We start from the raw sequence: 23375 nt of genomic DNA on the forward strand, positions 1-23375 counted from the left end.
CACGGACACTCAGTGAAAACGAAACTACTTTTTGCCGCAACCACTGCGGATGAAACCGCGGCCGCTATCAACGCGATCACGGATTGCGACTACACAGTTTTGAAGGCACGCGGCCAACGCGGTGCTATGTGCACCGGCAAATGCAAGAATAAAAGCTTTAAAGGCTCAAATAGGCACGAAGCGTTCTGGCGTTGCTGTCATTCCCGTACGATTTCCACTGATGGCTGTGGCGATGCGAACTCTGTCGCTTCGTTTCGGTGGACGCTAACGCCGTTATGGTAGAGTACACTCTAGTTATGGCTCGTTTGCGTCACACATTTGCGGCGCTCCGCGCTCGCCGAGCACCGAGAGTTGTCCAAATTAACCGATGTGCAGCCAAATACGTCCGAATTAACGAGTTTCATTGCATTAAATAATGCAAACGCCTGCCGGGACCAAAGGACGTGTCCGAATTAACCGATTTTCCAAATTAACGAGGGTTGAATTAATGAGCTTTTACTGTACATCTTTCACCTCGTGTTCGCAGGCTTAGACAATTAAAGGGCTCCCATAACCCCGTACACATTGCTGGGTTTGCTAAGGCGAATGAGGAACTTCGTACAAAAACCAAATCAGCTAAGGAATTTTTTTACAGCGTGCAGCTGCTGCTTCTGTTGAGATGTAATCTGCGTAAGTTCTGGGGATCCATTTTTCCTTGTGACATCTTTTTGTATGAACGAAACGAAATGACTAATGATTCATTAGTAACCTCCAACGCCTTCAACGTGTACTTTCAGTCCATTTTTATTTGCGATAATCCATATTGTTCTTCCTTTTTCAAACATTCATCCAAATTGCCCCATTAATGATCTCTTAGCACAGAAGGTGCCTTAAACCTCATACTAAATCTTGGTAGAAAAAAAAAGTGGAAGGCCTGATGGCATCCCAAATTTGTTTCTCGTTCGGTATGCCTTATGGACTTCATGCTGTCTTACTCTTATCTTCAATAAATCCCTAACTTCCAGCACAGTACCTTCATCATGGAAGATGGCCAAGGTGCTTCGGTTACATAAGTCAGGTTGTACGCAACATCTTTCCAACTACCGGCCAATACCTTTATCTTCATGTCAAATACTAGAGCCAATTGCTCACAAATACCAATAGCACTAGGTTTGCCCATAATCACAACTTTCTATTACCTAAATGTCCTGTTTAATTTACTTTGCATATAAAGTGTGTACTTCATTTGTTAAATAGGTTTGTATAATTTAGATTGATAATGTGCGTATATTTCTTAGTTACATGTATGACTCCTTTTACAGAATCGTGTGTATTCCTTTCCACTTATGTCCACTATTTATTTACTTGTAGATTGCATAATTTTAACACGAAAGTGTTTTATGCCGGGGTCCACCAAGACTTCACTGACGTATTTCCGTCACGGAAATACGTCACAGAACATAATACAAAGAAAGAAACCAGAAGAAAAAGTTCCACAAACATGCAAAATTTGGAAATCGAACCCACGACCTCTCGGTCCGCGACGATAGATCGCCGAGCGTTTAACCCATTGCGCCACAAACGCATTTGCAGAGAGCTACACAGACGCGCCTTATATATCTAACACTCCTCCGTCTACCCGCGCTCTTGCTCGGGGTGGTGCCGCCGCCTACGAGCAGAAAAGAGAAGTACTGCATTATGACACTAACGCGCACCGACAGTGAACACTTCGGTGGTCTCAGCACTACGACGCCTCGATGCCAGCATTCGAAGGGACGCTGGCATCAAGAAGCACTACCAACGCCACTTAGATGGCGTTCACCGTACTCAGCACAGCGGAGCGTGGCCTCCGCAATTAGCTCTGAAAATGTTTCTGAAGTTGATCGCGGAGGCTGCAATTACGACGCGCTGTACGCGCTGATTTGACTCGGTGACGATTCAGTTACGTGCTTTGTCTTGCGCGTTGTATTAGTGTGTCAGTTACGTGCTTCGTCTTTCGCGTTGTGCTAGCGTGTGCAGCGTAGTGCAGCTTCCATATGCACGACGGTTGCTCATGGTCATCGACGTTGGTAGTTGTGATGGAGGAGACGTGCCACCAGGCGTCAGCGTGGGTGCATCAACGCCTAAGGGCGCTTTAGCCACAAAACACCAATAGACATTATATATCAATGTGCAATAAACATTACACTACTTCTGTGAAGACACGTTTCACTTTCGTGTTCTATACCGATTCCTATATAAGAGGGATCAACCACATTTTTTATACTGCTCTATGAATTAATCATTTTGTACCAATCTTCTTGTTAACTGAGGGTCCCACTGCAATCGCTTGACTTTGAGACCCTCACCTGTATACTACTAACAGCCAACTATGTATCTCGAATGAATAATAAACTGAAACTGGTATAATATACAAACACATTATGGAATTTCTTGAATCATATATTATTTTAATGTACAACATGGATTCAGAAGCGGATTTAGCACAATAACACTTGTCGAGTTCACGCATGACATACCTTCTAACCTGGAAAAGAGATTTCAAATTGATGCTATATTCATGGATTTTTCCAAAGCTTTTGACACTGTACTTCATTCAAAACTACTGCCCAAACTAAATGCCATTCTTAACAACCCTAAATTAGTGAACTGGATAGAGAGTTTTTGTCTCACCGCTCTCAATTCGTAAACTTTAACTCATCAATTCCTCAGTGGTGGATGTGTCATCAGGCGTCCTTCAAGGATCGGTCCTCTTCTTTTCTTACTATATAATAATGATTTATCCCGTGAGATATCATCTAAAATCCGAATGTATGCAGATGACTGCGTGTTATATGCCATCACTTCATCTCCCTTTGATCATGTTTGCCTTAATGAATCATTCGTTAGATTTTCCAAATGGTGTGAAACACGGCAAATGAATATTAACTTCCGTAAGACTGTTGTCATGTCCTTCTCTAATAAAGCTTGCCCGTTCTTTTTCAGCTACGAATTTAATGATAATTCCATTCAACGCGTTTCCGAATATAAATATCTTGGTCTCACTTTTACCACTAATCTGTCCTGGCCAAAGCACATTGATTCCATTACGACTAAAGCTCTACAAAACTCGGCTATTTATGTTTTACGCTGTCTAATTCTCCGCGCGACACTAAAATTACTGTTATATAAAACTACTGTCTGCCCCATACTTGAGTATGGTAGTATTGTTTGGAATACCTACAAGCAGTACGAAATAAACAGAGTTGAAGCCGTCCAAAGAAAAAGCCATTAGATTTACCAACCGTCGTTATGACTACCAGTTCTCACCATTGTCAGCCATGCCCTCACTCAACCTAACATCTCTCGCCTAACAGCGACACGTTAATTCTTTTAAATTTTTTCACGGCATTATTCATTCGTCCTGTCGCCACTCCAGTAATGAATATATCACCTTTGCTAAATTCCCTTCTAGAAGGAGATATCACGTGCTTAACATTACACTCTTTTTTCCTGCAAGCAATTGAAACTTGGAATTCACTACCAGGTATCAACCGTTCTCTCCCATTAAACGAATTCCTGTCTGTGCTCCCTCAACATTGCGCTTAACTCTTGTTGCTATATTTCTTTGTTGCTTGTTGTACAGTTGAATCTCGTTAACTTGAACTGCTGGTTTATTCGAACTCACGCTGTAGTCCCGTCAAAGTTATTTGTATTCCAATGGGCGAAAACGGCCGATAATTCGAACGCGAAAGCATTTGCACGGTTAATTCGAACATACCGCGCACCGACAATGCTCTTAGCAGCGTGCCAAATCACACAGCGGCGCCTCCAACCGGCATTACTCCGACACCTTGACACCGCGCAGTCATAGAGCAAAATCTCAGTAGAGACCCCTCAATGCCGCACGCGAAGAGAAAAAAAAAACACCGGGGCGTAAATTTCACCCTCTCTGACATGGCAAGGTCGCCGTTTCTGCGTCGCGCCGGAACACGCGTGTACATGCCGGCTAGAGTGTACTAGACAACCGTATTCTAGTACACTCTAATGTCGACGTCTCAGCCATGCGGAGAAAATGCCAGTGAACCCTTCTTTTTTATGCTTCCTGTATTTTCTAGTCACGTGTTGACCTTGCACGCTGCAGCTGCTTCGCAGAGGGAAGCAGCGGCGGAGGTCCAGTCCGGCCAACTAAACTTCCCACGCCAGCAAACGCTTGCTTCCCGATAACGGCAGGAAACAAAACTTCAGGGGGAGGGCTAAGCTGGCGTCGGCACGGCGACGGGCGTGCACGGAGACAGTCGAAGGTGAGGGAGCTACGATCGAGTTGAGAGGGAGGGCGAGGAGAGCCACCGTGCACTGAAGCCACTGCTACCGAAGCGGCGGAGTTGCCGAGGCCAAATCCGCTTCCCTGCCACCCTCCTCCCCCACCTTCGACGGTCTCTGTGCGCACCCGTCGCCGTGCCGGTGCCGCCCGCTCCCTGAAGTTTCGTCTTCTGCCGTTATCGGGAAGCGAGCGTTTGCCGGCACGCTCGCTATGCGCTTGCGTGCCGCGATATTTCACGACTCGCACCATTAGTGCATCGTGCTATGGTGCACGAATACTTCAAAAATGCGTCCTTTTAATTCGAGCTTCTTTTAATTCGAACAAATTTTCAGGCCCCTTCAAGTTCGAATTATCGAGATTCGACTGTATTTCTTTTTTATATTGTATTGTATTATCCACTCCTGCTATAGCCTCACCAGGGGCTGCAGCATGTGAAAATAAATAAATAAATATGAAGGTATTTCCAGCAATGAATGTTCGCACCGTGCCCACGACGCTCTTCCTTGTTGCTGAATAGTGCATGCTTGACCATTGCAGGTGCCTGCATCTAGCTTTGCATCACGGGGACACTCTCTTCTATTCTTGTTTCTCCTACACAGTGAATCCAGCTGCCAAAGGCAAGGCAATCACACCTGCATTTCAAAAAACCAGTGCAATCATCACCAGCGACAAACAATTATGTGGATGCTGTCACCAGAAAGTGATCACAGGCTTCTCTTTGTATTCACAAACTACCTGCAATGAATCCAGATGTAGTCGCTTCATTCACGCTTTCCTCTACCCTAGCTCACCCCAGTGGCTTTTTCTGCATTCTTTCCTGTGGTTGCTCAAGCATGAAGTCATGCAGGAAGTAATGCATGCAGTATGAGACAACACTCACACTGGCAACTGGCAGAGGTCATGCACACGACCGACTGCCGACCAAGGAGCAACTCATGGCAGCCAACGTTCACACAGGCGACCACGAGTTGCTCGTCGCTACACCAAAATGTTCCACAACTAGTCCCACCACATCTGTTCAGACGGCCGTCACCACGTAACATAACTGCCAGCGTATTCCAACATCCCGCTCCAGTGCTTATAATTGGTTGAGCAGCTTTGCGACTCCAGTCACAGTTGAGGAATCGGTCAGTCAGCAACTTCATGGAACTGGTCCCTTCTTGACGAAAGCGACCATTTGTGCCGGTCGCACGACCAAGTTGGTCACAAAGCAAACAGTTGCTTGCAAATGGTCACTTTGTTAAAAAAGTGACTGTTTTGGGTCAGTCGCTTGCTGCTCAATGTTTCAGTCGCACAACTGCTGTCGCAAGGCTGCTGAACCAACCAGTGGTGCAGCAGTGGGACGTCTGTATACACTGATGCTTATCTTGCATGGTGATGGCAATGCAAGCAGACATGAACAGGACCAACTGCTCCTTGGTTGTTGGTCACACAACCTGTCAATAACCGTTGTCAGTGATGTGATTGGCTGAGGCAGTTTTGGAGCAGCCAAAAAGTGCATTTTAGAGCTGAAAAATTAGCTTTTGGAGCATCTAAATGCATACTTCCAAGTAGAAAAATTGCCTTTCAGAGATGCAAGAGAGATTACACAAGGAGGGAGTCCAATTTAATGGGAAACAAGCCCATTTTTACCAAGAAATATTGAACTCAATATAAAGTTGTGGCGCTAAAACATGCGAGTCCCATGCATGATGACTAAGTAATGACAACGACGTTAGATGATGAAGCTGATGACAATAGTAGGACCACTACAGCATCACAACGATAGTATGACCACAAACCTCTCTAAACTCTACTTTAGCTTTCCAGTTTGCAAGAAGCTAGGCGCTAAAATGGTGGGAACTGTAGAAGTGCACATAGAGACGAAAATTTGGGGAACTCGACCATGGTAAAGCGTTAGGAGTGCGCAATGCTCGTTAAGCTACACCAGTCAAAAACAGCCAAACGGCAGCAGTGCAATGAAGTAAAACAAGCTCAGTAGCATGTGCAACGACTTGCCCCCATTTACCAAAAATTTCAGCCATCATGCACTCACTTGACCGAAACACACGAAAGCCACATCATGAAAGGCTTTGCTGTATCAGCAGAACAGTTTTCCATATAGCGTTATTATGCAAGTTGTGTGTTCTCCCCTCTTAGTTTTGAAAGCACAATTTCAGCCATGACCAGAGCCACCACATTTCAAGCACGTAGCAACCCTACTCTCGCACCCACCTTTCACTTCCTCCATGTGCACACATAACGAGTGCTTGTGATGAATAATGTCGCTTGTTAGATTAGTTGGTTTTTAAAGTAGCAGAAAACACCTTTTGGAGCCACCTTTGGAGCACATTATCAAAAATGTTTCTTGTGTTACAGCCAAGGATGACATCCGCCATCGGCCAAAAATAAAATCTACACCTTTTTCTGTTTCTAGTCATACAATTCTAAACCCTGTTTTCTATGCTAAGAATGCTGGATCAAATAAAATGTACTGCCATCAATGTTGCAAACAAAAAGCATACTTCTGTTTCCTTTATTATTAGAAGTGGCAAAACAGAAATACTAAATATTGATAGCCAGCCATGCATTTGAACATTTTTGCTTGTGCCTGCATTCACTGTTTATGTTTCGAATTATTAAAATCAATTTTACTGTTCTCGATGCAAATTCAATGGAGAGTTCAATGGAGAATTCCAATTCTTTCGGTGTCAGTGACATACTGGTACGTTTCTGCCATTTCTGTCCCAAAATTTCACTGACGTACCCGTACCTGCTCCACTCTTTCCAGTCGGATGAGCACAGTAACACGAAGTTCGCAAGCTCCAAGGTAGTTCTACCATGTGTTGTATATTTCTAGAAGCATATTTTCTCATCTCTCTGGGATTGCTCAGTCTGGGTTTTTGTTAGCATGCTGCGGAGCAACCAGAGATGGAAGGAGTGGCTCTCGGACTTTGTGCACCACTAACGCAACGCTTCTTTGGTGACCATGCACTACAGAGTGAATATTTGAACAGTCTAACGGGTTTCTGTCATCTATCATACGCATAGACTGCTCTTATTAAAAAAATATTTTTTTTTTACCCCGACACAGCAGCACTATCATGAAAGTGTGCACGTCAGAACAAGACTAGGTACGCTATACAAAATGAAGATAGGAATGCCAGGACCATACTAAGAGCACATTTGCAATTATCTGTGTCATCCTTGCCCTACTGCAAACGAAAATAAGCTGTTGTGTTTTATAATACCTGAAGAAAAAACCCCGACATGGGGGTGCGTCACCTTCCAAATCACCAAAACTGAATGGGTTAAATTCTTCAAATATTGTATTTTTTGTGAAAGAGCCTAGTTATAAGCTTCCTTGTTTTTTTTTTCCTGAGAGACTCAAAATGTACAGCCTTCAGGTTTTTCCAATGATGCCTAGGATCATGGGTTGCAAGACAGACAAAACCAGCATTCATTAGCAAGAACTTTTGGGTGATTGTGTTTCAGCACCCACTATTTTGGTCGTTGGAACACTTCTATGTCATAAACGCTGTTTTGCACTGTTCCACAGTGAACGTGCAGTCTAGATGTCTCATGTATTCTTCAAAAACAGCTATGATCATCCATGCGCACCTGTTACTTTAGTATCTGGTAGTGTGCAGTTACTTCTTTGTGGCATGTACTTCAGTCGCAAAAAAAAGTGGCCGACTCCAGCATATAGTATAAGTCAGAGCCATGTAAGCAACTTCGTCGTGAATATGAGAAGCTGCGACGCTCGCAACTGATAAGCGACAGGCTGGCACCCAAAGCCGACTGAAACCCTTCCCTGCTCGTTCTGCAGCAAACCCGAGGCGATTTGTTGAAAACGCACTTGAGAGTGCCACAGCCCAAGCATGCAAACATGTAGTTACATTTTTATTATATGTTGAGGGCTTTTTTTCAGTTGTCAGAAAGGAAGCTGCGAAAAGAATAAATTCATGAAAGAAAACTGCGTTGGCTGTTTCCTCAACTTTTTTCATAGGTCTCTCATGACAAAAAATAAAAATTTACACAAACCACATGACTACAAAAAATAATCTAGTAGCTCAAGATGACAGTGAACAACACACATTGCCACTTTTTTGAAAGGTTTGGACAAGCCATGTGAAGCACACTATATATTCAATAAAATTTGACGTATAGTCTGGTATACCATAGGCAGTGCGGCCTTTGTTTTTCTTATCAACCGAGTGTGAATGACCAAAATGTGCATTACAGTAACACTTTGTCAACATTGGACAGTTTTCATAGTGCGTTCACGGTCCGCTCCGCTCAGACCGTCGTGTCCTAACGATTTGAGCACAGGCGCTCAGTGGAACGCTAATGCGCATGCGCAAAACGCTCATATCAGCAGGGAAATGAAGAACGCTGCCCTCGCTCCGCTACGAAGCCATTTGAACGGAGCGTTAGGGTGCGTCTACTGGCTGCTTTGTCGTTTTACCGCCACGCTAAGTGCGCGTGGCCAGCGTCTCTGGAAGACACGCGTGTCAGACAAGCCAAATCAACGCAGTTCATGCAGCCAGCGGTGTGCGTGAAACAGCGGAGCGGAGCGTAACTAACACTCTGCTGAAACTGTCTATTATCATAACTTGGCAATGGAAAATGTGCTTATTGCTTCAGTATATCTCAACCTACTTAGGCACTCCTTACAGTTCATCATACCACCACAGAAAGTGTGCCATGAGCACAGCCAAATACTTTCAAGCAGCCAAGACACAATTTCATATCTCACATTTTTTTTTTTTTTGCTTTACAGTCACCGTCCAATTATTCAGAAAGCGCGGCACCGCCACTTGCCGCATGGATGTAATGTATAAGGACAACCAGAATTTCAGACTCCTTTATAGCGTGCACTTCATTAACTCAGACTGCACCAAATACAGTCGAATCTCGTTAATTAGAACACGCTTAATTTGAACTGCCGGTTTATTCGAACTGACACTGTGGTCCAGTCAAAGTTATGTGTATTTCAATGGGCGAAAACGCTGGTCAATTTGAACGTGAAAGCATTTGCGACAGTTAATTCGAACATACCAAGGACCGACAATGCTCTCAGCAGCGTGCAAAATAACGCGGCGGCGCCTCCGACCGGCATTGCTCCAACACCACCATACAGCAAAAGCTTAGGAGAGACCCATTCATGCAGCGGCGGAGGCCCACTCAGGCCAACGAACTGCCCACGCCGGCAAACGCTCGTTTCCCGCTAACAGCAGAAAACAAAACTTCAGGGAGCGGTCTAAGCTGGCGCCGGGCAGGCTGGACCGGCGGCGTCAGCACCCCACACCGGCCAACGCTCGCTTCCCGATAACGGCAGAAAACGAAACTTCAGGGAGCGGGCTAATCTGCGCCGAGCCGGCTGTACCGGCGGCGGGCGCGCAGTAAGTGGCTTTTAAGTGAGAAAAGTAGATATAAGTGCAGCACTGTAACTGTCGCTCGCTCGGAGGTCACCTCAACAGTGCTGCACAGGGGGAAGTGTCATGGGAGTTAAAGTATAGGGAGAAGAGGAAAGGGAGCTGCGAGGGAGTTGAGAGAGGGCGAGGGGATCCACCGAAGCCACTGCCACCGAAGCGGCGGAGTTGCCGAGGCCAAATCCGCTTTCCTGCCGCCCTCCTCTCTCACCTTCGACGGTCTCCACAGCACGCGCCCATCGCCATGCCGGCGCCGGCCGCTCCCTGAAGTTTCGTTTTCTGCCGTTATCGGGAACCGAGCGTTGGCCGGCATGGGCGCAACTCGCTACGCGCTTGTGCACCACGATATTTCATGACTCGCACCATTTGTTCATCTTGCTATGGTGCTCGAATACTTCAAAAATACGTCCTTCCTTTAATTCGAATTTCATTTATTTCGAACATATTTCGGGCCCCTTCGAGTTCGAATTATCGAGATTCGACTGTATGTGGTGTCCACAGCAGGACGAAGGCCTCTCCCAGTATCTCCAATTACCCCTGTCTTGCGCTAGCCAATTTATTTCATGTTGTGCCTGCAAATTTCTTAATTTCAACCCCCCACCCAATTTTCTGCCATCCTTGACTGCGCTTCCCTATCCCGGCCACATCGCAAAAAAAAGAAAGGGAGGAAAGAGATCACGATCACCGACTGGGACAAATTTAAACTCATCAGAGCCCAAAACGAACCCACCACCATAGATGATCTCGAGAAATGGGTTGAACAAGCTAGGCAAGGATGTCAAAACCACAACCGAAAGCGTACCAATCACAGCGGAAATACACACAATAGACAACAGACTACTACACATGTGGCAAGCAGATGAAAGCCTCCAAAAGAGATGGCTCAAACAAAAACACAACAGAAGACTGAAGCTCAAAATTACGCGCCTAGTTAAAGAAACAGAACACCACGCACAAGAGCTGGTCAAACAGCAATCGGATCAAACATGCAACCAGATGAATGGAAAACTGGGCCTAAAGGACATGTGGCACCTACTGAAGTACCTCCTAGACCCTGAAAATTGTAAGACGGCACACAAGAACATCGGCTACATTATACACGAGCGCCTCCTTCAAGACAACGAACTCCTCGAAGAACTCCAGGAGCAGATATTTAGATTCCTCCCGCAAGGTGAGGGTGACGCTACACAAACTCCGCACATCCTCTGCCCCAGGAGCAGACGGAATCACAAACAGAACTTTGAGAAACCTGGATGATGACTCAATCAACACTATCACAAAACTCTTTAACCAATGCTGGGAAAAAGGCAAGCTGCCGGTAGCGTGGAAAAACGCAAAGATAACCTTTATGCCGAAACCAGGGAAGAGTCTACCGATACAAAATTTGAGACCCATCTCCCTCACGTCATGCCTGGGCAAATTGCTAGAACACATGATTCTAGATCGCCTGCAAGAGCACATGGACAAAAACGAACTCTTCCCCAGCACAATGTTGGGCTTTATACAACGCCTCTCCACACAAGACCTCATGCTCAGACTATCGGAGGAGGTCATCAACCCCATGCACAGCAAACTAACCAAAGCAATCCTAACTCTGGATTAAGCCAAAGCATTCGACAGTCAAGCATGAGACTATCACAGAAGCCCTTTCAAATCTAGCAGTAGGCGAGCAAACCCACACCTACGTCAAAGCCTTTCTAACTGCTAGGACGGCAGACATACGCTTCGCGTTTCTCAAATCCGAAACGCCACAAGAATCGGTACTCTCACCCCTCCTTTTCAACGTCACACTCATACCCATGGCACATCTCCTAGAAGGAATCAGCGGTGCAACAGCCAAAATAGGATTTGGAGCAAATTTTGGAGCAGGAAAATCTTGCTTTTAGAGCAGGAAAATCCCAATTTGGAGCACGTTAAGAGGAAAAAAACCTCCGTTTTGGGTCACTAAATCCCAAATTTGGAGCAGTTTCACAAAAAAACTCTTACTCATAAAACGCCATAAAATTTACCCCGCATAATAAGCACCTCCAACTTTCCATTGGATTAGTGAGGAAAAAAAAGTGCGTTCATTACGCGAGTACCATATTTTCTGGTCTATAAGTCGCACTTTTGTATAAGACGCACCCCCCCTCAAAACGGCAGTTCTTCCTTCTAGCACGGCACTCAGGAACTCGATCATGAGAAGAACCCGGCACATAGATAGTGCGCACGGAACCCACGGCAATTAAGTCAACCAGCGCACTTAGCGTGGCCATAACATCAAATCCGATTTCGACGGCAGTTTTTCCGAAAAAAAAAAACGTACATAAGTCACACCGTTCTATGAGATGCACCGACGAAAAATTCAGAAAAAAATGCGTCTTATACACGAGATAGTACGGTAAATATGGCAATTCACATTAGGAGCGTAGGTGAGGGCAGGGGCGTGATCAGAGATCGTTGTTCGGAGTGCACATTCAGTTTCGTCGTGCACGGTTGACCTAGGCCGCGCGCGGCGAAATTCAATGCGCGCTCCGAACAGCGACCTCGATCGCGCCCCAGCAGTGCACTGCACGCAACTTTTTCCGCCAAACATATAGAAAGTGCACATCAACGCGAGAGGTTCCGTTTCGTTTTTTTTTTCTTCTGACGATGCGTCGCGACGTTCCGGCGGTAGTCGAAACATGCAGCGACTGTTTCACAATCTTTTGGCGTTTCAGCGGTGGCCTCCAGTTTCGAAAACTTACGATTTCTGATATTACGGACTTCGAATAAAACGGACATTTTTTGTCGGATAATCAGGGTCCGTTGTAACGAGAGTCAACTATATCTCTCTCTCTCTCTCTGTGAGTGTGTGTGCAACGAAAATAGCTCCATTTCATTGCAAAGCGGTGCCTGTTGTCGCATGTAACCGAACCCTTGCTAGTTTTGTGCATTGCATAGCCTACAAAGCTCACGCTGTCGGTGCCGGGTCGCTTGCTGTACCATACAAGCGAGTTTCCCGTGGAGTATTCATACCCACTCCACTTGTGACCGCGTGCACGGATACGGCGAGGATCTTGCCGATTCATTGTGGCAATGACGAACTGCTTTCGTTACTTCAAGCAACGCACACTCCATGTCTCCGCAAAATTTTACTGCATATAATGCTGAATATTTTCACTGCAACCAGCAGCGAAAATATTCTTCGGCGCCCACACCACCAAACACGCCGACGTCTCGTCTGGGCAGATTTTCTTCCTCCATGCGTCTGGGCATGTGTTTGGATGTCGTCTGCGCTACAGGATCGGTTTGGATTGAATGGCAATGTCCAAGCTGCAGGTTGGCAACGCGGCCTTTGTTTTCCGATAAAACTAGCATAACCAAGAAATTTCTCGACTGGTCGGGCGTTTTGGCGCAGCGTGGCGCAATTACTGCATATATGACGCTTGTGGCGCAGCTCGGCGCAAAAATACAAAATTGTATCAAAATGGCGCAATTGGCTCAGCTGTTGCACCCCTGAGGAATACCAAACTTATTGCACTCTCTATGGGCAGACGACATTATACTCTGGGTAATCAAGGGAAACGACGGAGAGATCGAGCACCTACTGCAAACTGGAGCAGATGTAGTCTCCAAACATGCCAGAAAGAAAGGATTATGGTGTCCCCGCAAAAATCATAAATTCTCGTCATGAGATACAATCTACGAGCCACACAAAAACCTCAGTCCCGATAGAAACATACGTGGACGACACCCTAGTTCCCGAGGTCCAAACAATCCGGATACTAGGTATGCACCTACAAAGCAACGGCAAAAACACAGCGACTATCAACAAACTTACGGCATGCGTGAACCAAACCAACCGTTTGGTCCGACGCATCGCCAACAAACACTTTAGGATGAAGGAAGCAGATCTTAGGTGTCTATTCCAGGCTTTTGTGCTCAGTCGTTTCGTGTACTCCCTCCCATATCTTAACCTGTATAAAGTGGAGAAGGCAAAGGTAAACTGCCTCATAAGACAAACCTACAAGGTGGCACTCCACCTGCCGAGATACACATCCACCGAGAAATTCCTGAAAATGGGTGTCCACACCACACTCGACGAATTAGTTAAAGCACACAGCACAGCCCAATATGAAAGATTAACAAAGACACCTGCGGGAAGACACATCCAAAGGAAGCTAAACATCCTGTATGAGAGCACTCAAACAAACATCGAGCCCATAACCAGACATCTTCCGTCATATCAGGGTCAACTCAATCCCAAAGAACATGCACCCGGAGTATCACAGCAAACGGAGACAGGCCAGGGCCAAAGCACTCCAGAAACACTCTGCAAGCCACGAGGAGGCTGTCTACGTAGACGTAGCCACGAAAAACGCGACGCTTTCTCCGCAGAGGTGGTAGGAAACGACCTCAAACCAATCCCTGCGGTCACCATCTTCGGAAGGCACGCGGAAGAGGCGGAAGAAGCCGTGATAGCAATAGCAGTCAACAATTCTACAGCCAAAATCATTTTCTGCAACACCAAGATGGCCATGTGTAATTTTGCCAAAGGCAGAATCCGCGAACTGGCACTACAAATCCTAGACAAAACACACTTCCCGCCCCGCCAGATCAAAATTATCTGGATCCCTGCGCACTCGGCTTATCCCGGGAACGAAGCGGCTCACGATTTCGCCCGAGGACTCGTCAACCGGACAGTCAGCCTACCGATCCTGCAAGGAGCAAAAGAGCGCATGATAACCTACCACGAAATTACACAATACTATAAAAACGAAAGACTGGAATATCCACCCCCTGACAAATCCTTAACCAAAAACCAGCAGGCGACGTGGAAGCAATTCTAAACACACACCTTCCCCAACCTGTACAAACTATCCATAGTCTACCCGGGGATATACTCCCCCGAATGTACACTATGCGAGGCCGACAAAGCCGATTTAGCACACATCTTGCACGAATGCCCTGAGCTCAAACCTACAGCCGAATGGCAGCTATCCAACCAAGAGCAGTGGGAGGCTGCGGTGACCAGCTCGGAACCTGCGGTTCAACTGCGGGCCGGCCGTGACCTGGGCTTTATAAGTCGCCGTTAAGACACGGTCCGACGGCCACCTGACGAAGCCATCAAGAATCCCACATGTCATCTTATAAATCCTTTTCTGTAGACGAATTAAAGTTTTTACCACCACCAACATCCCTTCCCTTGGCACCCATTTTATAAATCTAATGGACCACCTATTATCTGCTTTACGTATTACATGGCCTGCCCAGGTAGATTTTTATCTCCTAATATTAACTAAAATATCTGCTACCCCTGTTTGCTCTACGATCCACACTGCTCTTTCTGTCTGTTAACATTTTTCGTTCCATTGCTCTTTGTGCAGTCCTTAACATGTTCTCGTCCTTCTTTGTTAACCTCCAAGTTTCTGCCCCATATGTTAGCTCCGGTAGAATGCAATGATTATACACTTTTCTTTTCAACAGTAGCGGTGAGTTCCCGAACATGATTTAGTGATGCCTACCACATGCGCTCCAACCCATCTTTATTCTTCTGCAAATTTCCTTCTCTTGATTAGCGTCCCCTGTGAGTAATTGACCTAGATAAACATATTCCTGCACCGATTCCAGAGGCTGACTGCCAATTATGAATTCTTAGTTTCTTGCCAGGCTAACGAAAATTACCCTTGTCTTCTGCATATAAATTTTCAACCCTTGCCTTACATTTTGTTGATTAAGGTCCTCAATCATTTGTTACGATTTGTCCCCATTGTTGCTGAAGAGGAGAAACCGAGTAAAAGAAATCAATCTTGAAGGCTATGCTTTTGCCAACTTAGGCGATTGCCGAAAACATGTCATTGAGGCCATTTTTTAGACACCACCTATTCAGCCACTGAGACAAACCAAAAGTGCATGAGAAAGAACAATGTTTTTGTTTTGATAAATTACCAGTGCCTCCTCTAAACCAAGTGTAGCAAAGCCTACTCGATCCAATAGTTGCCAACAATGCCCAAACCATGACAAGCTGAGCAGCTCCATTCACTTGTTTGTAGTGTGTACCTCCTAATGCGGACGCATTAAGGGTCATTCAGCTCCCAGAGTGTGGTCAATGTCTGTTCAAGTTGCCAGGAGCTGGAGAATAGGTGCATGCGCTGGCCGTACTGTCATCTATCTGTAGTGACAGCATGACAGTGCTTGATATACAGACTTAGCAGGTCTCATGCAAGTGCATGTGTGTGCAGCTTTTCTGGCCACTTGTGGAATAGACACTTATTTTCTGCTAAATTTGTTATTGCAGGTTCCCGATGATCCTGACTTTTCGGCGGTCATGTCGAATCTGAATCAGATTGGCTATGTACTAGTTATTTGCAGAATCTGCAATAACGGTGCGCCGATTGAATTCATGGAGTGTGCAGCAAATCATTAATCATATTTATCGCAACAAATTAAAAACACACACACAACTTGGCATGGCATTGAGCTTGAAGCAGGCCTTCATAACATCACAGAAATTTAATTTACGACCACATGGCACCAGAAATCACGAGCGCGTGCATAAGTCGGCTTATTCTGCAGTGGTTGCCAGCCACACCATGACAATGTTACCAAAAGATGGACATGTGCTACCACACCAGGCATTCCTCTTCTTTGATCTGGGTTTTTCCATATAACACGACACATGCCTGCCCTGCCCCCTCCCCCCCCCCCACCTCACAATACAGTGCCTTTCTTGCCTTCTCTGCCCTAGTATCCCATTACATTTAAATTAACCCCGAGGTTTTGGTGACATAGTCATTGTGGGTCCCTGCAACCACTGCCCCTGGCTGAATGACCCTGACCTCGGCAGTTTCTGATACCACATGGCCAACCTCTTCCCGATTTCCATGGTACAGCCAGGAGACCTGCTCCAAACCCAAACTGCACTTTCTATGTGATTTCAATCGGTCACATTTAAATGGCAACGTAATTATTTGTCACCCTCTTGAGAAATTGAGGCCCTATGCCTTTGTCTATTCATCCAAGTGACCGTCACCAGGGTACCATTAGAAATTATGGATATCCATTACAAGCTATGAAGTGCTGTCCGGAGAAAGAACTCTACAGCAAAAGTTTTTAAAAAGGGCTTAGTGATAGCAGAGATAGCAGCAAACAGAATGCTGTGAGGCACAGGAGTTCGGCCGTCCTCCCTACAGCAGAGACCCTCTCCCACTGACATCAGAGGGACATTTACATCATGACCAGATTTTTTTTCTCTCTCTCCCTTTCTTGGTGCCCAGCGCATTTCTGGTGGCAGCATTGTATGCTGTGTGGCCATAGGTTTTGAGCATGCAACTCTAAAATGCATGTTTTTGGGGTTTTTTTTTTTATTCTGAGGTTTTACATGCCAAAACCACTACTTGATTATGAGGCATGCCGTAGTGAGAGACTCCGGGTTATGTTGACCCTTTGGGGTTCTTTAATGTGCACCCAAGGCACGGTACACGGGCGTTTCTGCATTTCACCCCCATCGAAACGCAGCTGCCATGACCGGGATTTGATCGTGTGCCCTCGAGCTTAGTAGCACAACGCCATAGCCACTACGCCACCACGGCAGGTTGCATGTATTTTGGCTGGGACCCCTTCGATCAAAGCAATAATGAAGTTATTTAATTGTAACAAGGGTTTCACATATAACTATAGTGAAACCATAGATGTCCTCATTCTTTCATATGTACTAGAATTACTGTCTATGCATACTGAAACAGTGGGGGCAGGTAGTGGCGTCATGTGATGCATTGTTCAAACACACTAGAAACTGAAAGCACATTTAGTGCCAGTAGACAAGGACAGGAGGGAGACGATGACCACAATGCACTAACTTCAACAACTTCATTTCCATGAAACAGCTGCCTATTTACCCCTTCACAGTGGCGCCATATCGTCCAGATTCAGCCATCCAAGAAGGCCATCTCCTCATCTAACAAGTCGACCAAACGAGAAGAAAGGGAACCGAGGGGCCCAATTTTTTTAATAAACATATCATAAGAAGCCAACAAACAATAACACCAAGGACAACATAGGGGAAATTACTTGTACTTATTAATTGCATTAAAGAAATGATAAATTAATGGAAATGAAAATGGATGAAAAACAACTGTCCGCAGGTGGGGAATGAACCCACGTCTTCGCATTACGCGTGCGATGCTCTCACCATTGAGCTACCGCAGAACCGTTTTCCCATCCACTTTCTGGGGTATTTATGTTTTACAAGTAGAACTAGACCTGGGAGTGTTAGCCAGCGCCACCACTCACAAACCATAGGGCGGATGTGGAACATCCTTTCTGCCGCAGGCGTCACGAGCACGTGATCTTTTTGGGTGATGGCAACTGGTCAATAAACCCACATATGCTACCTGAAGGCATCATTGTTGCCGGATTGTCGACCAAAGCCGAAAGTCGACCAAAGTGGCACTGTCACACGTTTCACTATTCCGACTGATAGCCTGAGCCTCAATAATCTCTCGCACATCTTTATCTTTGTGCTTTGCAAGAACAAGGCAGGAATCATACACTGGTATGCAGCCACAAAGGCCAAGACTTTACCAGTCTACGTGGTAGCTCGTTGCCACAAGCTGTACTCGCGGACAAATTTGTGCGCCTATGCAGTGGAAGCTACAAGCGCAAGGGGCTGGCTTCCACAAGTGCGCTGTTACAGGCAAGCATGGACGCCAACGAGAAGCAGCCACACGTGCTCACGAGCCAGAAACACAGGCCAGGAAGCTGGCAGTAATCGCGGACAATCGCGGTTGGCACCCCTGTAATCGCGGATATGACCTTCGGCGCACTGATACCGATCATGTTGGTCGCGCTTACTACACTTACTGTGCGATATCTCCAATTGTCATCGTCGTCATTGTGGGCTATTTATTCGCAATGTGGTCACGGCTTCCTTCTTTTACTTAATTTCATTATTTATTAATTTAAGAAGCTGCATTTTTCTCTTTGTGCTGTATTCGCACTAGTACAGCGCCTGCATGTCCAGTTAGTTTACGCTTTTGAAACCTTCCGTTTTTCAGCATGGTGTGGCGCCACTGAACATGCAGGCGAGGCTACGAAGTCGAGGTAAGCCTCGTGCACTCTAGTGCTAGCGAGGCGTCAATGTGCAAACAAAAACCTGGTGGCATTTGGAGTCTTCTTTCTGGGGTTTTACGTGTCAAAACCAGTTCTGATTATGAGGCAGGCCGTAGTGGAGGGCTCCGATTAGTTCTGACCACCTGGGGTTGTTTAACGTGCACTACAACGCAAGCACACGGGCGTTTTTGCATTTCACCTCCATCGAAATGCGGCGGCCACGGCTGGGATTCGATCCTGCAATCTCGTACTCAGCACAACGCCTTAGCTGACTGAGCCACCGTGGCGGGTGGGATTTGGAGTCGTACTATGCACTGAAGATGGCTGTGAAAAGAAAGGCTGTGCAGCCGTCTGTGCTGTCGTTTTTTTTCTGCAAAAGTGACCAATGATGCTGAAGAACAACATATGCAGCCGGAGGCATCCGATGTGGATGCAGTTGAGCCCCCGACATCGCCCATGTCGAAGAGACTGACATCGAGTGCACACGATAGTGGTAGTTCAACCTCAAGCCTTGAGGCAATGTGCAGTGCGCCAAATACTGGCGAAGACAGCAAGCACGCATCAGTCTTCAACGCATCGTGGATTCGTAACCATCCTTGGGTTTTCTACAACATCAAAGGTGGGATGTCTTGCAAGCTGTGCATAAAATACAACAAGAGGCCTTTCGAGAAGCCTGTATGGAACGAAGAGCCATGCAGGATGATACGGCTCGAAAGTGTTCGTAAACATGAAGCATGCCAGTCACACCACGACACTGTCACCCTTGAGGCAAACAGCAAGGTAGCCGTGTCAACACTTGAGAAAGTGCAGTGCCCGATCTCTTGTAACGCCATGAGGCTCACATTGGCATCAATGTATTACTTGTACAAACAAAGGAGACCACACACAATGAACTTTGAGCCGCTTCTTGATGTGAAAACACAAATAACATCAGCAAAGAATGCCACATACTGCAGCCAGAGATCTATTCAGGAGATAGCCACCTAACTGTCGGAGGAGAAAGTTCTATGCAAACTTCGGCAGAGTGAGCATTATGCTCCTATGTTCGATGAAACAACCGACTGCGCAACTGTGGAGCAGCTGGTCCATCCACTGCAGATACATTTTCAATGGGGAATAAAGAGCAAAATTCCTGTCCACGATTGATGTACTGGGCAGCCTCGAACCACATCTTAGTGATGAAAGAGCATTAGCTCTCAATACCACCAACATTGCATGTGCTGTAGAAGGTTTTAAGAGCAAGAAGGGCCTGCTCTTTGATGCCCTTCGCGGAACTGGAACTGACGGCGCACCTGTTCTGATTGGAAAAAAGGGTCTAGCTATGAAGTTGTTCATTGAGAAGCAAGAAGCTCTGACAGCTCCCCAGAGCTTTCAGGCTCTAGGGACTCACTGTGCAGCAAACTAAAGAACTGTTGCAGCAGCTGTACAACTTTTATGAATCCAGCTCAGTTCGAACAGCTGGACCGAGTGCTGTGCAAAACATTCAGGAGTTAGGGGAAGGTGGAAGAAAGATCGCTGAGCCATCTACCACACAGTGGCTGGGCATTGGTGGGCCATGCGCAGCCGTCCGCAATAATCTCTTGACCATCACGGTCAGCCTGTCTAGGGAGGCAGAAGAACGCAGCGCCATCAAGGCAGCAGGACTGCTCAAGTTTGTGATGAATATGAAGTTTGTTGGGACCCTACTGATGATGTGTGAGCTTCTCCCATTAATTGATAGGCTTTCGAGAACACTTCAAAAATCATCACTGCATGTGGACCTTGAGCAGAGACTCACCAAATAATAGACCCTGGAAACACATGGCAACCTTCAGACAAAGCTTACTGATTTTTGTGTCAGCCATGACATACAGGTGACAGTCAAAGAAGAATCTGAGGAATGGCTCCATAGCACCAAAAGGGCATTCATCAACAAGCTGGTAGAAAATGTCAAGGACAGGTTTCAAGACCACCCTATATTGCCCGCAGCAGCTACAAAGATATGGTGGGTGCCAATGGAGTTGAAATTGCCAATGCACTGGAAAGGCTGTGCCCTACTCTTGGCAAGCCATATACCCAGGACATGCTTGCAGAGTGGATTGCTTTCGCCCACTTGAATGTGAGCGCTTGCAAAAGCTGACAGCAGCGAACTTTTTGCTTTTTGTAGCATATGCTGAAAGAGCCGTTTCCTATTATGGTGCACATAGCTCGGTCATACCTTGCACACGGCAGACTGTGAGAGACTTCTCAGCTCTGAAAATTATGAAGACACAACTGAAAAATCGCCTCAAAGAGAAGTCATTGGACTGCCTCATTCGTATTGCCTGTGAAGGGCCTGATGTCGACAGCTACCCCTGTGATACGATAGTGGAAAAGTGGGCCAACTGAAGAATCAGAAGCTGAAAGTGTAGTATGTCCAGAAATAAATTCACTTGCATTGCTGCGTTGTGCAATTGCACTCGAAAGTCTGTTGTGTTATCATTATTCAGTATGCCTACCTACCCCCCCCCTCCTTTCTCAAATGTCCACCTCTCAAAATTTTCTGGGGAGCACCCTGCCGTAGCATAATGCGACTCGGCAAGCAGTACCCTTTTTCTTTAACCGGGCAGCCATGCAATTACAGTATAGACCACTTATAATGTAACCGCTTATAGTGCAGGACCGGATATAGTGCGGTCTTTTCAGACTCCCGTTAATTTTCCCATAGCACTCCATGTATACACGTATCACTTATAGTGCAGTTGCGGGAAACGAAATACCGGTTACAGTGCGGCTGCCTGGGAGTACGGAAGTCAGCGGAGACGGCGAACGCTCCCCTCAAACGGGCGCCCCAAGAAGTGCTCGAGGAAGAGAGACGAAGTGGAGGAGAAGGGCATATGGTGCGAACGAACAGCCAGTGAGGCTGAAACCAGAATCTTGAGTGCGAGTCGTGAAATATCACGGCGCCCATAGCGAGCGAGCGCCACAAAACTGCCAACGCTCGCTTCACGATAACGGCAGTAAACGAAACTTCAGGGAGCGGGCGGCGCCGGCACATCACGGCGAAGGGCGCACGCGGAGACCGTGGAATGTGAGGGAGGAGGGCGGCAGGGAAGCGGATTTCGCCTTGGCAACTCCGCCGCTTCGGTGGCTCCCCTCGCCCTCCCTCGTAGCTTGTCACCTTTACTTGGGAGTGTGGAGAGTTGCGTGCATGCGCTACTCTCGATGGAGGAGAGACACGACTGGCGGCACAGCAAACGAGGATTTAATATGTACAGGGACGGTGAACACACGCGACACACAACACTAAAGCCGAAAGTCAAAACTAAAGGCACGCGAAACTAAAATTGATTCAACAAAAGTCTTCACTGGAACTCAAACAACAAACTCAGATTAACTACAAACTACTTAAACAGAACTATCTCAGTTTCGGAGCCTCGCTCCGCCTTAAAGTCTCTCGGTTAGTCTTAGCTTTTGCTCGCCAAAGTCTGGCCACCTTGGCCCCGGCCTAACTGCGTCGTAAACAAAACGTGGGCTCTTACGGACCGCCGACTTGAAGCTCCTCTCGTCGGGTCTGAGTCGCATTCATTCGGGGCGTCGTTATTGCAGTAGATGCCGACGACTCGCGTTGCCTCCTTTGTCGATGGTGAGCTCGTCGGTATCTCGTCGGTGATGCGCTCGTCAGCGATGGCGCTCGGAGTTACTTAGGCCCACCTGCCTAGGCCTAGCGTCGGGATGCGTCGCAACTTCTTCGTCGCAACTTCTTCAGGAGTTCCGACGTGGCGTCCTGAGGAGAATCAAACGCGCCGGTCTGCCGCAGAAGGGGGATCCTCTCTGGGGTGCCTGGTCCAGCCGTGAGAAGCTGCAGCCCGTCCAGGAGCCTCGCCCGAACTTGCTGAGGTCGACGGCCACACATGGGACGGCCAGCGTCGCGGACTCAACCAGACCCCCAAGTCTCCCGTCGCCAGAACGTAGCTGGAGATGCGACCTTCCTGACCCGGTGCCACGTTGAAACTCCACGGACAGCGCCGTTCATCTCTCGATTATGCCTCGGTTCGTGCGCCTCGCGCGCTCGCGCCGTTCCGAACACCAGGCATCGCGTGCTCTTCTTCTTTTTCGCGCCACCGGCGGCCTCTTACATGTGACATAGCTCCCTCACTTTTGACTGTCACCGTGCGCGCCCGCCGCCGTGCACGCGCCGCCGCTTCAGCCGCCTCGGCGCCAGCTCGCCGAAGTTTCGTTTTCTGCCGTTATCGGGAAGCGGGCGTTTGCCGGCGTGGGCAGTTTTGTTGGCCGGCCTGGGACAGCACCGCTGCTTCCCTCTGCGCCGTAGCCACAGCGTGCAAGGAAGCATAAAGGAGAAAGAAGGGTTCACTGCCATTTTCTACACGTGGCTACGGTAGCGTGGCTGAGACGTCGGCACGTACACGCATGTTCCGGCGCAACGCAGAATCGGCGACCTTGCCATTTGAGAGAGGGTGAAATTTCCGGCACGGTTTTTTTTTCTTTTTTTTTTTTTTCGTTCGCGCGCGACATTGAGGGGTCTCTCCTAAGCTTTTACTCTATGGTGGTGCCAGAGCAATGCCGGTCGGAGGCGCCGCCGCGTGATTTGGTTCGAATAAACGAGATTCGACTGTAAGTTGAATGCA

General features: G+C 47.1%; 1 protein-coding gene across 2 annotated transcripts in view; it reads right to left on the minus strand.

Annotated features, from left to right (window-relative positions):
- LOC119437500 (von Hippel-Lindau disease tumor suppressor-like) overlaps positions 1-23375 on the minus strand; it is a 64898-nt gene that overhangs the window by 37210 nt on the left and 4313 nt on the right. The gene's annotated exons all lie outside the window — the stretch shown is intronic.

This window comes from Dermacentor silvarum, chromosome 1, assembly GCF_013339745.2.
Source record: "Dermacentor silvarum isolate Dsil-2018 chromosome 1, BIME_Dsil_1.4, whole genome shotgun sequence".
NCBI classification, from domain to species: Eukaryota; Metazoa; Arthropoda; class Arachnida; order Ixodida; family Ixodidae; genus Dermacentor; species Dermacentor silvarum.